Raw genomic sequence first — 15,664 nt, 5'->3', positions numbered from 1 at the left:
GTGTAGAGAGCAGGGGCGAACTGACCATTTGGAAACTCGAGCACTGCCCGAGGGCCCGGGGTCAGTAGGGGGCCCCATGAGTTGTCCCTGGTACCTTTTTCAGTTTGGCTTTTTTGAGTTTGGGCGAGGACACAGGGGCCCCATGATCCCCTATTGCCTGGAGGCCCCATGAGTTGTCAGTACACCACTGGTAGAGAGAGAGGTGACTGTAACATTTACCTATATTAGAGCAAAAGACCTGACTGACTAAAGGAAAAGGAACACGCTAGAGATAAACTGGTATACTTGGACAGAGGGGTGGCAGTGAACGTGGTATACCTGGACAAAGGGGTGGTGGTGGACGTGGTATACTTGGCCAGAGGGGTGGCTGTGGACTTGGTATATTTGGACAGAGGGGTGGAGGTGGACGTGGTGTACCTTGACAGAGGGGTGGCGGTGGACGTGGTATACTTGGACAGAGGAGTGACGGTGGACGTGGTATACTTGAACAGAGGAGTGGCAGTGGATGTGGTATACTTGGACAGAGGGGTGGCAGTGGATGTGGTATACTTGGACAGAGGGGTGGTGGTGGACGTGGTATACTTGGACAGAGGGGTGGTGGTGGTGGACGTGGTATACTTGGACAGAGAGGTGGCGGTGGACGTGGTATACTTGGACAGAGAGGTGGCGGTGGACATGGTATACTTGGACAGAGAGGTGGCGGTGGACATGGTATACTTGGACAGAGGGGTGGCTGTGGACGTGGTATATTTGAACAGAGGGGTGGCTGTGGACGTGGTATACTTGGACAGAGGAGTGGCGGTGGATGTGGTATACTTGGACAGAGGGGTGGCGGTGGACGTGGTATACTTGAACAGAGAAGTGGCAGTGGATGTGGTATACTTGGACAGAGGGGTGGCAGTGGATGTGGTATACTTGGACAGAGGGGTGGCAGTGGATGTGGTATACTTGGACAGAGGGGTGGCAGTGGATGTGGTATACTTGGACAGAGGGGTGGCAGTGGATGTGGTATACTTGGACAGAGGGGTGGCGGTGGACATGGCATACTTGGACAGAGGGGTGGCGGTGGACGTGGTATACTTGGACAGAGGGGTGGTGGTGGACGTGGTATACTTGGATTTTGCAAAAGTGTTTGACACAGTTCCCCCACACACGGCTAATGTGTAAGATAAAGTCTACAGGCTTGGAAAAATCAGTTTGTAAATGGATAGAAAACTGGATAAAAAAATGGTCTAGGGGTGTTAGTGGTGTACCCCAAGGTTCAGAGTTGGGACTAGGGTTGCCAACACATATTAAGGACACGGGTTCTGTCGCTGATTGAGGTGGTAATTATACTCACTTAGTGCCTTATCTGCCTTAAATTAGCCTCAGAACCGTGTCATTAATATGTGTTCGGTTTTAAAGGGATGAGGTGGCCACCCTAGTTGGGACCCTTACTTTTTAATATATATATAAACAATATGGGGTCTGAGATTATAAATCCCATTTCAGTCTTTGCAGATGACACCAAGCTGTGCCGGGAATAATGTCCTTACAGGATGTCTTCAACTTACAAGCCGACCTCAATGCTCTGTGTAATTGGGGGACTATGGGGCCAATGAGGGCTAATGGTGATAAATGTAATGTAATGCACTTGGGGGCTAAGAATATGCATCATACATACTATGGGGGTACAACTGGGGGGGTCAATGGTGGCGAAGGATCTGGGAGTTCTGGTAGATCACAAGCTTAACCCCTTGACGCCGACAGTACACAAATATGCGGCCCCACGGAACTGGGCTTTTTTCCGTGGAGCCGCATATTTGCGTACTTGTGTTCTTACCGGGATCGTGCCCGATCGCGTGCCCGCAGCGAGGAGAGTGGAGTGTCAATGCAGCTTCGGAACTCGGACTGATGATTGGCAGGCTGGAGAACCCACCCCCAGTCATGTGATCACTGTGACAGCCAATCACAGTGAGCACATGAATGGGAAGCCTGTCAAACAGCTTCCTAGTATGTTCTTACCGGGATCGCGCCCGATCGCGTGCCCGCAGCGAGGAGAGTGGAGTGTCAATGACAGCTTCAGAACTCGGACTGATGATTGGCAGGCAGGAGAACCCACCCCCAGTCATGTGATCACTGTGACAGCCAATCACAGTGAGCACATGAATGGGAAGCCTGTCAAACAGCTTCCTAGTATCTCTTTCTCTTCAGATCGTGAGGAGAAAGTGATACAGTGTGATGTTTCTCAGATCTTTCTCTGAGGAAAAAAAAAAAGTAAAAGTAAAATATAATATAATCAGCCCACAGTAGTTCCCAGATTAGGCTCTGATCATTCCTGTTAGTGTAGTGTAGTGACAGCTTCCCTCCAGTTCACCTGTCACCGTTGTCCCAGCGTTTGTGTTCCTATTGCAACTGGTCCCAGCGTTAGCGTCAGCATCCCTGTTGGTCCTAGCGTTAGCGTCAGCATCCCTGTTGGTCCTAGCGTTAGCGTCAGCATCCCTGTTGGTCCTAGCGTTAGCGTCAGCATCCCTGTTGGTCCTAGCGTTAGCGTCAGCATCCCTGTTGGTCCTAGCGTTAGCGTCCCTGTTGGTCTCAGCGTTAGCGTCCCTGTTGGTCTCAGCGTTAGCGTCCCTGTTGGTCTCAGCGTTAGCGTCCCTGTTGGTCTCAGCGTTAGCGTCCCTGTTGGTCTCAGCGTTAGCGTCCCTGTTGGTCCCAGCGTTAGCGTCCCTGTTGGTCCCAGCGTTAGCGATTCACTGGTTGATATCAGTGTTTTATATTAAAAAAAGAATAATTATATATACATACACTTTTAGATTTAGTGTGTGCCCATACTGTCCATTTCTGTATGTTAGTACAACTAAAAAAAATTGTGTTAATTAGTGCTTTGGCCAGTATCAGTGCTCCTGTGAATGCCGTTGATCGTGTCAGTGTTTTAAGAAAAAAGTTTTAGATTTCAGTATTTTACATACTTTTGCATAGTTTGGGGCCTATATTTTTTTTTTAAATGGCAAGAAGGCTGTATACTGCTGAAGAGGCATATGCCCTCCTATGCTCTGACAGTGAAGCTGAGTCAAGCTCAGAAGATGAGGATTTCATCTCTGACAGCAAAAGTGCCACTTCAGGCAGCTCCTCCAACTCTGAAAGTCCGAGTACTAGCAGGCAGCAAGAGGATGCACAGGGGAGCCCCACATCAGTTGCTGCACAACAGTACACCTCTCAGTGGATACCTGCGAGGTCTTTCACCCCTCAAATACCAACATTTACGGCCTCACCAGGCATAAATATCAATGTTGAAAATTTTGACCATGTGGATTTCTTCAAGGTATTCATAAGTGATGAGCTCCTAGAGCATATCATTGATCAAACTAATCTTTATGCCACCCAGTTTATGGCTCAACACCCGACATCTTCTCACAGGAAGAGATGGGTGCCAACACACCTTACAGAATTCAAAATCGTACTGGGTTTGTTACTCAACATGGGCATAGTCCGAAAGCCCACAATTCGGCAGTATTGGACCTCTAGCCCCATCCATGCCACACCATCTTTTCCTGCAATTATTTCAAGAGACCGCTTTGAAGTATTGCTGCGATTTTTGCATTTTAATGATAATTTGCAGTGTCCCCCAAGCAGTGACGCCAGATATGACCGCCTGTTCAAATTGAGGCCCCTAATTTCTTTTCTTTCTGAAAAATTTTCAGCTGTTTATACCCCAGAAAAGAATATCTCCGTTGATGAATCCTTGCTGAATTTTAAAGGCCGACTGCATTTTAAGCAGTACATGCCATCAAAACGTGCCCGGTATGGCATAAAATTTTACAAATTGTGCGAAAGCACAACAGGGTATACATTTGATTTTCTAATGTATGAAGGACGGGACAGACAACTCAACCCCCAGGGCTGCCCAAACAACCTTGGAGTCAATGGGAAACTTGTTTGGCAGCTGATCCAACCTCTGCTCCGCCAAGGCTACCATCTTTACGTTGACAACTACTACAGCAGTGTGCCACTTTTTAGAGCTCTGCATGCTGCTGGCACAGGAGCATGTGGTACCATGCGGAAAAACCGCAAAGATTTTCCACAGCAGCTGGTGAAACAACATCTGCAGAGAGGCGCATCTCTCAGTTACCAACAGGAGGAAATGATGGCTGTCAAATTCTCAGACAGAAAAGATGTCTATATGCTGACAACAATCCACCCAGAGGGCACAGTGACTGTAACAGAACGGGGGTCAGCTACACTGAAGGAAAAGCCACTGTGTATTATGGCATACAACAAATACATGGGTGGAGTTGACCTCTCTGACCAGGTCTTGCAGCCCTACCTGGTGCTGAGGAAATCAAACGCCTGGTACAAAAAGGTTGCAATATACCTTATCCAGGTGGCTATGCACAATTCATTTGTCCTTTATAAAAAATCTGGTGGTACTGACACCTTCCTGCAGTACCAGGAAAAAATTATAGAACACCTGATGTTTCAAGAAGAACCCAGACAACCAATAGAATCAGAGGATGTTAAGAGACTAACAGAAAAACATTTTATGTGTCCTATCCCCTTCTCATTAACCAACAAATACCCTAGGAAGAAGTGTCGTGTGTGCAGCAAAAAAGGGAAAAGAAGTGATACTCGTTACCACTGTCCAAGATGCCCTTCCAAACCAGGCCTGTGCATCCACCCTTGTTTTGAAATTTACCACTCTATCGTGCATTATTGAAAACCAGAAATATCAAGAGGGAAGAGGTTAACTATTACCTTATTTCTTCCCTTCTATTAAAATAGCGCCAGTCATTTATGCAGTATTTTATGCATATTTTTAAGTTAGCCCTTAAAGGATAAATTCACCCTCACAAAAAAAAAAAAAAAATGCACATTTTTTTGCAGGTAAAAAAATATGCATTAATTTTTTTTCGTTAGGAGCCTGTAAATCATGGCACCTATGGTCAGCAGATCGTGGGTGTAATGGCATGGTCCTACAGGCTTGTCTGTGTTGCTGTCTGCCGAACCTCTGATATGGGCAGTTAGTTACACAATGACAGGAAGCATCAATGAACTATCTAGAGATCTCAACAGTGCCCTGGTAGTCCATTGATGACTACAAGCCGACAGCCACAAAGGCTGCTGGTACTTGTAGTTTTCACATTCGATCACATTAGTTTGGGACAGCGAGTGGGGGATCGTCACCCCCCCACTCACTGTCACAGAAACGGGAGATCGGGGGGGTGTGGGGGCAGATGTAACATGTTACACCCATATTGAGGGTGTAACATGTAACATGTTAAAAAAGGTGAACTTATCCTTCAAAAATAATATCACGCTGCAGAGTGTCTGTAATATATATATTGAAGTGTTGCATTCAGAGAGGGCAATTAATCCAAATCGAATTATCAAACTATTGTTTTTGGATCCCACTATGGTTAAAAAAAACATATATTGCACACATATATAGTATCCCCATGCACGTCAGAAGTAGGAGAATTTATTTTGGGTTGATTTTTGCTGGTAGGTCATAGTAATGGCACAAAATATACAGCTAAATTAAAACACTTGTGAAAACAAATGTAATTTTATTTTTTTTCCCACCAAATCAAAAAGAATTACTTCAAAAACAGAGGGTCAAAACCCAGGCTGCACCCCTAGATAAATATCTTAGGGGGTCTGGATTGCAAAATGAATTGATTTGGGGGTAATTCTGTTATTTGGATATCACAAAATGTCTGCAATAAATGCATGGTGCCTGAAACCTAAACTTGAATTAAATGCCCTCTCAAAGGTAAAATGCACACTCTTGATTCTGAGCCCCACTACAGGTACACAAAATATATAATGCACACATATATAGTATCCCCATGCACGTCAGAAGTAGGAGAATTTATTTTGGGTTGATTTTTGTTGGTAGGTCATAGTAATGCCACAAAATATACAGCTAAATTAAAACATTTGTGAAAAAAATTTTTTTTTTTTTTTTTTTCCCACCAAATCAAAAAGATTTCCTTCAAAAAGAGAGGGTCAAACCCCAGGCTGCACCCCTATATAAATATCTTAGGGGGTCTTGATTGCAAAGTGGAGTGATTTGGGGGGTAATTCTGTTTTTTGGATACCATAAAGTGTCTGCAATAAATGCATGGTGCCTGAAAACTAAACTTGAATTAAATGCCCTCTCAAAGGTAAAATGCACACTATTGATTCTGAGCCCCACTACAGGTACAAAAAATATATAATGCACACATATATAGTATCCCCATGCACATAAAAAGTGGGAGAAATTATTTTGGGTTGATTTTTGGTGGTAGGTTATAGTAAAAGCACAAAATATACAGATAAATTGAAACATTTTTGGAAAAAATTTAGATTTTTGTTTTTCTCTACCAAATTAAAAATCATTCCTACAAAAACAGAGAGGCTAAAAACCCAAGATTTACCCCTAAAAAAATACGACAGGGGGTCATGATTTCAAGATGGAGTGATTTGAGGGGTAATTCCATTATTTGGATACAACAAATTGTCTGTAATGAATGCATGGTACCTGAAAAGTGAACTTGGATTAATTGCCCTCCTAAGGGCAAAATGTGCACTATGGTTTTTGGGCCCAATAATGAGTACAAACAACATATAACACACACATATTTGGCATGATTATTCACAGCAGGAATAGAAGAAGTTATTTTGGGTTGTTTTTTGGTGGTGGGTCATAGTAGCAGCAAGAAATCTATAGTTAAAATGGAAAAACTGATTTGTTTTTTACCATTTTGAGCCAGTTTTCCTTTTATAATAAAACAAGATGTATAAATTATCCATTAATATTTACCACCAAAAGAAAGCCCAATGTGTCCTGAAGAAAACGAGGCATAATCCACTTGGATACACTAAGCCGTTGCAAAGATATGTACAGTTTAACTAACACATGTCAAAATTGCAAAACTGCATTCAGGCATTAAGGTTTGTTTTACCCTTAGGCATGAAGGGGTTAATAATGGCAGCAATGCCAAGCTGCGGGTTCTAAAGCGAGCAAAATCCTCTATTGTATTAGGAGAGGTATAGACTCCAGAGAGAGAGATATAATCCCCCCCCCCCCCCGTACAGATCATTAGTAATACCTCATCTGGAATATACAGTTCGGTTTTGGGCTCCAATTCACAAAAAGAACATTGGGGAACTGGAGAAAGTACAGAGAAGGGCAACTACACTGATACGAGGCATGGAGGAGATCAGCTATGAGGAAAGATTAGAGGAACTGAATTTATTCTCTCTTGAGAAGAGGAGATTAAGGGGGGATATGATCTCCATGTATAATACATAAGGGGGGATATGATCTCCATGTATAATACATAAGGGGGGGATATGATCTCCATGTATAATACATAAGGGGGGGATATGATCTCCATGTATAATACATAAGGGGGGATATGATCTCCATGTATAATACATAAGGGGGGTATGATCTCCATGTATAATATATATGGGGGGATATGATCTCCATGTATAATACATAAGGGGGGATATGATCTCCATGTATAATACATAAGGGGGGGATATGATCTCCATGTATAATACATAGGGGGGGGATATGATCTCCATGTATAATACATAAGGGGGATATGATCTCCATGTATAATACATAAGGGGGATATGATCTCCATGTATAATACATAAGGGGGATATGATCTCCATGTATAATACATAAGGGGGGGATATGATCTCCATGTATAATACATAAGGGGGGATATCATCTCCATGTATAATACATAAGGGGGGGATATGATCACCATGTATAATACATAAGGGGGGATATGATCACCATGTATAATACATAGGGGGGATATGATCTCCATGTATAATACATAAGGGGGGATATGATCTCCATGTATAATACATACGGGGGATATGATCTCCATGTATAATACATAAGGGGGGGATATGATCTCCATGTATAATACATAAGGGGGGATATGATCTCCATGTATAATACATAAGGGGGGATACGATCTCCATGTATAATACATAAGGGGGGAAATGATCTCCATGTATAATACATAAGGGGGGATATGATCTCCGTGTATAATACATAAGGGGGGGATATGATCTCCATGTATAATACATAAGGGGGGAAATGATCTCCATGTATAATACATAAGGGGGGATATGATCTCCATGTATAATACACAAGGGGGGGATACGATCTCCATCTATAATACATAAGGGGGGGATATGATCTCCATGTATAATACATAAGGGGGGAAATGATCTCCATGTATAATACATAAGGGGGGATACGATCTCCATGTATAATCGGGGGGGGATATGATCTCCATGTATAATACATAAGGGGGGATATGATCTCCATGTATAATACATAAGGGGGGATACGATCTCCATGTATAATACATAAGGGGGGAAATGATCTCCATGTATAATACATAAGGGATATGATCTCCATGTATAATACATAAGGGGGGATATGATCACCATGTATAATAAATAAGGGGGGATATACATAAGGGGGGGATATGATCTCCATGTATAATACATAAGGGGGGATATGATCTCCATGTATAATACATAAGGGGGGATACGATCTCCATGTATAATACATAAGGGGGGAAATGATCTCCATGTATAATACATAAGGGGGGATATGATCTCCGTGTATAATACATAAGGGGGGGAAATGATCTCCATGTATAATACATAAGGAGGGATATGATCTCCGTGTATAATACATAAGGGGGGATATGATCTCCATGTGTAATACATAAGGGGGATATGATCTCCGTGTATAATACATAAGGGGGGATATGATCTCCATGTATAATACATAAGGGGGATATGATCTCCATGTGTAATACATAAGGGGGATATGATCTCCGTGTATAATACATAAGGGGGGATATGATCTCCATGTATAATACATAAGGGGGGAAATGATCTCCATGTATAATACATAAGGGGGATATGATCACCATGTATAATACATAAGGGTGGATATGATCTCCATGTATAATACATACGGGGATATGATCTCCATGTATAATACATAAGGGGGGATATGATCACCATGTATAATAAATAAGGGGGGATATACATAAGGGGGGGATATGATCTCCATGTATAATACATAAGGGGGGATATGATCTCCATGTATAATACATAAGGGGGGATACGATCTCCATGTATAATACATAAGGGGGGAAATGATCTCCATGTATAATACATAAGGGGGGATATGATCTCCGTGTATAATACATAAGGGGGGGATATGATCTCCATGTATAATACATAAGGGGGGAAATGATCTCCATGTATAATACATAAGGGGGGATATGATCTCCATGTATAATACACAAGGGGGGGATACGATCTCCATCTATAATACATAAGGGGGGGATATGATCTCCATGTATAATACATAAGGGGGGAAATGATCTCCATGTATAATACATAAGGGGGGATATGATCTCCGTGTATAATACATAAGGGGGGATATGATCTCCGTGTATAATACATAAGGGGGGGATATGATCTCCGTGTATAATACATAAGGGGGGGATATGATCTCCATGTATAATACATAAGGGGGGAAATGATCTCCATGTATAATACATAAGGGGGGATATGATCTCCGTGTATAATACATAAGGGGGGGAAATGATCTCCATGTATAATACATAAGGAGGGATATGATCTCCGTGTATAATACATAAGGGGGGATATGATCTCCATGTGTAATACATAAGGGGGATATGATCTCCGTGTATAATACATAAGGGGGGATATGATCTCCATGTATAATACATAAGGGGGATATGATCTCCATGTGTAATACATAAGGGGGATATGATCTCCGTGTATAATACATAAGGGGGGATATGATCTCCATGTATAATACATAAGGGGGGAAATGATCTCCATGTATAATACATAAGGGGGATATGATCACCATGTATAATACATAAGGGTGGATATGATCTCCATGTATAATACATACGGGGATATGATCTCCATGTATAATACATAAGGGGGGATATGATCACCATGTATAATAAATAAGGGGGGATATGATCTCCATGTATAATACATAAGGGGGGATATGATCACCATGTATAATACATAAGGGGGGATATGATCTCCATGTATAATACATAAGGGGGGATATGATCTCCATGTATAATACATAAGGGGGGATATGATCTCCATGTATAAAACATAAGGGGGATATGATCTCCATGTATAATACATAAGGGGGGGATATGATCTCCATGTATAATACATAAGGGGGATATGATCTCCATGTATAATACATAAGGGGGGGATATGATCACCATGTATAATAAATAAGGGGGGATATGATCTCCATGTATAATACATGAGGGGGGATATGATCACCATGTATAATACATAAGGGGGGGATATGATCTCCATGTATAATACATAAGGGGGATATGATCTCCATGTATAATACATAAGGGGGATATGATCTCCATATATAATACATAAGGGGGGATATGATCTCCATGTATAATACATAAGGGGGATATGATCACCATGTATAATACATAAGGGGGGATATGATCTCCATGTATAATACATAAGGGGGGATATGATCTCCATGTATAATACATAAGGGGGGATATGATCTCCATGTATAATAAGGGGGGGATATGATCTCCATGTATAATTCATAAGGGGGGATATGATCTCCATGTATAATACATAAGGGGGGGATATGATCTCCATGTATAATACATAAGGGGGGGATATGATCTCCATGTATAATACATAAGGGGGGGATATGATCTCCATGTATAATACATAAGGGGGGATATGATCTCCATGTATAATACATAAGGGGGGGATATGATCTCCATGTATAATACATAAGGGGGGGATCTGATCTCCATGTATAATACATAAGGGGGGATATGATCACCATGTATAATACATACGGGGGGAATAGATCTCCATGTATAATACATAAGGAGGGATATGATCTCCATGTATAATACATAAGGGGGATATGATCTCCATGTATAATACATAAGGGGGGATATGATCTCCATGTATAATACATAAGGGGGATATGATCTCCATGTATAATACACAAGGGGGGATATGATCTCCATGTATAATACATAAGGGGGGGATACGATCTCCATGTATAATACATAAGGGGGGATACAATCTTCATGTATAATACATAAGGGGGGGATACGATCTCCATGTATAATACATAAGGGGGATATGATCTCCATGTATATTACATAAGGGGGGGGATATGATCTCCATGTATAATACATAAGGGGGGATATGATCTCCATGTATAATACATAAGGGGGGAAATGATCTCCATGTATAATACATAAGGGGGGATATGATCTCCGTGTATAATACATAAGGGGGGGGGGGATATGATCTCCGTGTATAATACATAAGGGGGGATATGATCACCATGTATAATACATAAGGGGGATATGATCTCCATGTATAATACATAAGGGGGATATGATCTCCGTGTATAATACATAAGGGGGGAAATTATCTCCATGTATAATACATAAGGGGGGAAATGATCTCCATGTATAATACATAAGGGGGGAAATGATCTCCGTGTATAATACATAAGGAGGGATATGATCTCCGTGTATAATACATAAGGGGGGATATGATCTCCGTGTATAATACATAAGGGGGATATGATCTCCATGTATAATACATAAGGGGGGAAATGATCACCATGTATAATACATAAGGGGGGATATGATCTCCATGTATAATACATAAGGGGGGATATGATCTCCCTGTATAATACATAAGGGGGATATGATCTCCATGTATAATACATAAGGGGGGATATGATCTCCATGTATAATACATAAGGGGGATATGATCTCCATGTATAATACATAAGGGGGATATGATCTCCATGTATAATACATAAGGGGGGGATATGATCTCCATGTATAATACATAAGGGGGGATATGATCTCCATGTATAATACATAAGGGAGATATGATCTCCATGTATAATACATAAGGGGGATATGATCTCCATGTATAATACATAAGGGGGATATGATCTCCATGTATAATACATAAGGGGGATATGATCTCCATGTATAATACATAAGGGGGATATGATCTCCATGTATAATACATAAGGGGGATATGATCTCCAAGTATAATACATAAGGGGGGGATACGATCTCCATGTATAATACATAAGGGGGGATACAATCTCCATGTATAATACATAAGGGGGATATGATCTCCATGTATATTACATAAGGGGGGGGGGATATGATCTCCATGTATAATACATAAGGGGGGATATGATCTCCATGTATAATACATAAGGGGGGATATGATCTCCATGTATAATACATAAGGGGGGATATGATCTCCATGTATAATACATAAGGGGGATATGATCTCCATGTATAATACATAAGGGGGATATGATCTCCATGTATAATACATAAGGGGGGATACGATCTCAATGTATAATACATAAGGGGGGATATCATCTCCATGTATAATACATAAGGGGGGATATCATCTCCATGTATAATACATAAGGGGGGATATGATCTCCATGTATAATACATAAGGGAGATATGATCTCCATGTATAATACATAAGGGGGATATGATCTCCATGTATAATACATAAGGGGGATATGATCTCCATGTATAATACATAAGGGGGGATATGATCTCCATGTATAATACATAAGGGGGGATATGATCTCCATGTATAATACATAAGGGGGGATATGATCTCCATGTATAATACATAAGGGGGATATGATCTCCATGTATAATACACAAGGGGGGATATGATCTCCAAGTATAATACATAAGGGGGGGATATGATCTCCATGTATAATACATAAGGGGGGATACAATCTCCATGTATAATATATAAGGGGGATATGATCTCCATGTATATTACATAAGGGGGGATATGATCACCATGTATAATACATAAGGGGGATATGATCTCCATGTATAATACATAAGGGGGGGTATGATCTCCATGTATAATATATAAGGGGGGGATATGATCTCCATGTATAATACATAAGGGGGATATGATCTCCATGTATAATACATAAGGGGGGATATGATCTCCATGTATAATACATAAGGGGGGATTGATCTCCATGTATAATACATAAGGGGGGATATGATCTCCATGTATAATACATAAGGGGGGATATGATCTCCATGTATAATACATAAGGGGGGAAATGATCTCCAGGTATAATACATAAGGGGGATATGATCTCCATGTATAATACATAAGGGGGGATATGATCTCCATGTATAATACATAAGGGGGGATATGATCTCCATGTATAATACATAAGGGGGGATATGATCTCCATGTATAATACATAAGGGGGGGATATGATCTCCATGTATAAATACATAAGGGGGGGTATTATCTCCATGTATAATACATAAGGGGGATATGATCTCCATGTATAATACATAAGGGGGGGATATGATGTCCATGTATAAATACATCAGTGGTTCATATAGTGAACTCGGTGTAGTTATTCCCCCTGAGGTCATCACAGAGGACAAGGGGGCGCTCTTTACGTCTGGAGGAAAAGAAATGTAATCTCCAAACACGGAAAGGTTTCTTCACAGTAAGAGCTGTGAGAATGTGGAATAGACTCCCTCAGGAGTTGGGTGTGGCCAGCTCAGTGGATTGCTGTAGGAAAGTCCTGGATTCTTTCTTGGATACACAGAATATAACTGGATATAACATTTATAGGGAAAGTGGATCCAGGGAATATCCAATCGCCTCTCGGGGGATCAGGAAGGAATTCTTTTTCCCTGCAGGAGCAAATTGAATCGTGCTTTGCTGGGTTTTTTTTGCCTTCCTCTGGATCAACTGTGGGTGTAGGATTATAACTTTTTTTTTTCTGTGGTTGAACTGGATGGACTTTTGTCTTTTTTCAGCCAGACTAACTATGTACTGTATATGTAACATATACATATATATATATATATATATACACACAGAAGGGCGTTAACATAATAGCTCAAAACTGTTTGTTGAACACATATGATGTATGGCATTTTTTTGGATCACCCTTTTGTATGGTGATTTTTCAACAATAAAAGTTTTTTATGTTTAGCGATCCAATTTTCTTTTTTTTATATATATGGCCTTTGGGAGGGCCTGATTGCTATACACTATGGTTGATCGCCGTTGTGCACGCCACCTATGTTTCTGATAGATATATATATATATTCTTCAGTACTGTTATCTTTAAACTAACATTCACCAAAGTTAAAAAAAAAAAAATGTTTTCTGTTCTGTTATGTTTTGATACTTTTTTGGAAGAAATAAAATCACCCCATTAAGGGATGATAAGATGTCATATATTGCAGCTTACCAATCATTAGATGTGGCGGCTGCATTAGTTTAATTTTTTTTTTTACACATTTTCCCCCCTCTGTGTTCACCTGTGATCTGGCCAGTAACACCCTTCCTGTATTAGAGCCCCCCCCCCCCCCCCACTCTGGATGAAGGGGCAACAGCGATACCTTTGGACAGCAGCATTGTCTTTTGCACCAGAGGAGCTTACACTCTAATAACCTCCAACAATCACACACTATTATTACTATTATACAGACCCCGGACTGGGCTGGCTATTTGATTCCAGGTTCCATTTCCTGGCACACGGCAGCCAGGCACACTGTAGTTCACAGTCACTCAAGTCAGTTAACAGGCATGTCTTTTTGCTGTTTATTTGCTGGTTTAGCTTGGATGGGGTGAGGGGAGCCCTGGCATACTTCACTAAAGCTGATCTGCTCCTTCAGGGTGTTGCTACCCTCTTGAATGTAGAATTGTTAGTGAACCTGAATGCAGGAACCCCTCAACAGGAGTGTAGTCCTGAGTAAAACTGTAGTGAGTTCTTCCAAAGGTAGCAAGGACAGTGTCTGGGATCCTTGAGGTTAGCACTCGCTGTGCCCCGGGTACTGTAGTGCCTCGTGTAGTACTAGCCAGCCTCTGTGCTTGATGTCTGTGGCCTGGGTGCCCTATAGAACTTCCTGCACTGCTTCAGGATACTCTTCCTCCCCCAGGCATGAGAGCCTGCTGTTCTAGGCCCCTAGGGACCCCCAAAAGGGTATTTTTTCTTCCTGTAGCTGAATGCCCAGAGGCGCCTCAGCCCTCAGGCTGGGTCTTCCTCCCCAGGAACAAAAGCCTGAAGTTCTAGGCCCCTGACTATTTATACCCTTCCCTGCCCCCTGCTGGTCACTCTTTCTCTTGAACCTGGGATTGACTGTGGCAGTAGAAATATTCAGGCCTGGGTCTCATCCCCTACCCCCACCTACTACTACTCCCCTGCTACAGGGAAGCCAATCACTAAATTATTATACTCCAACTAAAGATGGGACCCCCCAAACGGGTTTTTTCTTCCTATAGCTGGATGCCCAGGGGGGCCTCAGCCCTCAGACCAGGTCTTCCTCCCCCCAGGTACAAGAGCCTTCAGTTCTAGGCCCCAGACTATATATACCCTTCCCAGCCCCTTGCTGGTCACTCTCCCTCTTGAACCAAGGATTGGATGAGGCTGTAGAAATATTCAGGCATGAGTCTCATTCTCTCCCCACTATATACCAGAATTCAATGGGATGCGGGGGGAAGTAGTTAAGCCTGCACAAGCAGAACA

This window comes from Staurois parvus, unplaced genomic scaffold (assembly GCF_062004578.1).
Source record: "Staurois parvus isolate SC_StPar_1 unplaced genomic scaffold, SC_StPar_1.0 ptg000812l, whole genome shotgun sequence".
Lineage (NCBI taxonomy): Eukaryota > Metazoa > Chordata > Amphibia > Anura > Ranidae > Staurois > Staurois parvus.
This window is presented reverse-complemented; position numbering follows the sequence as displayed.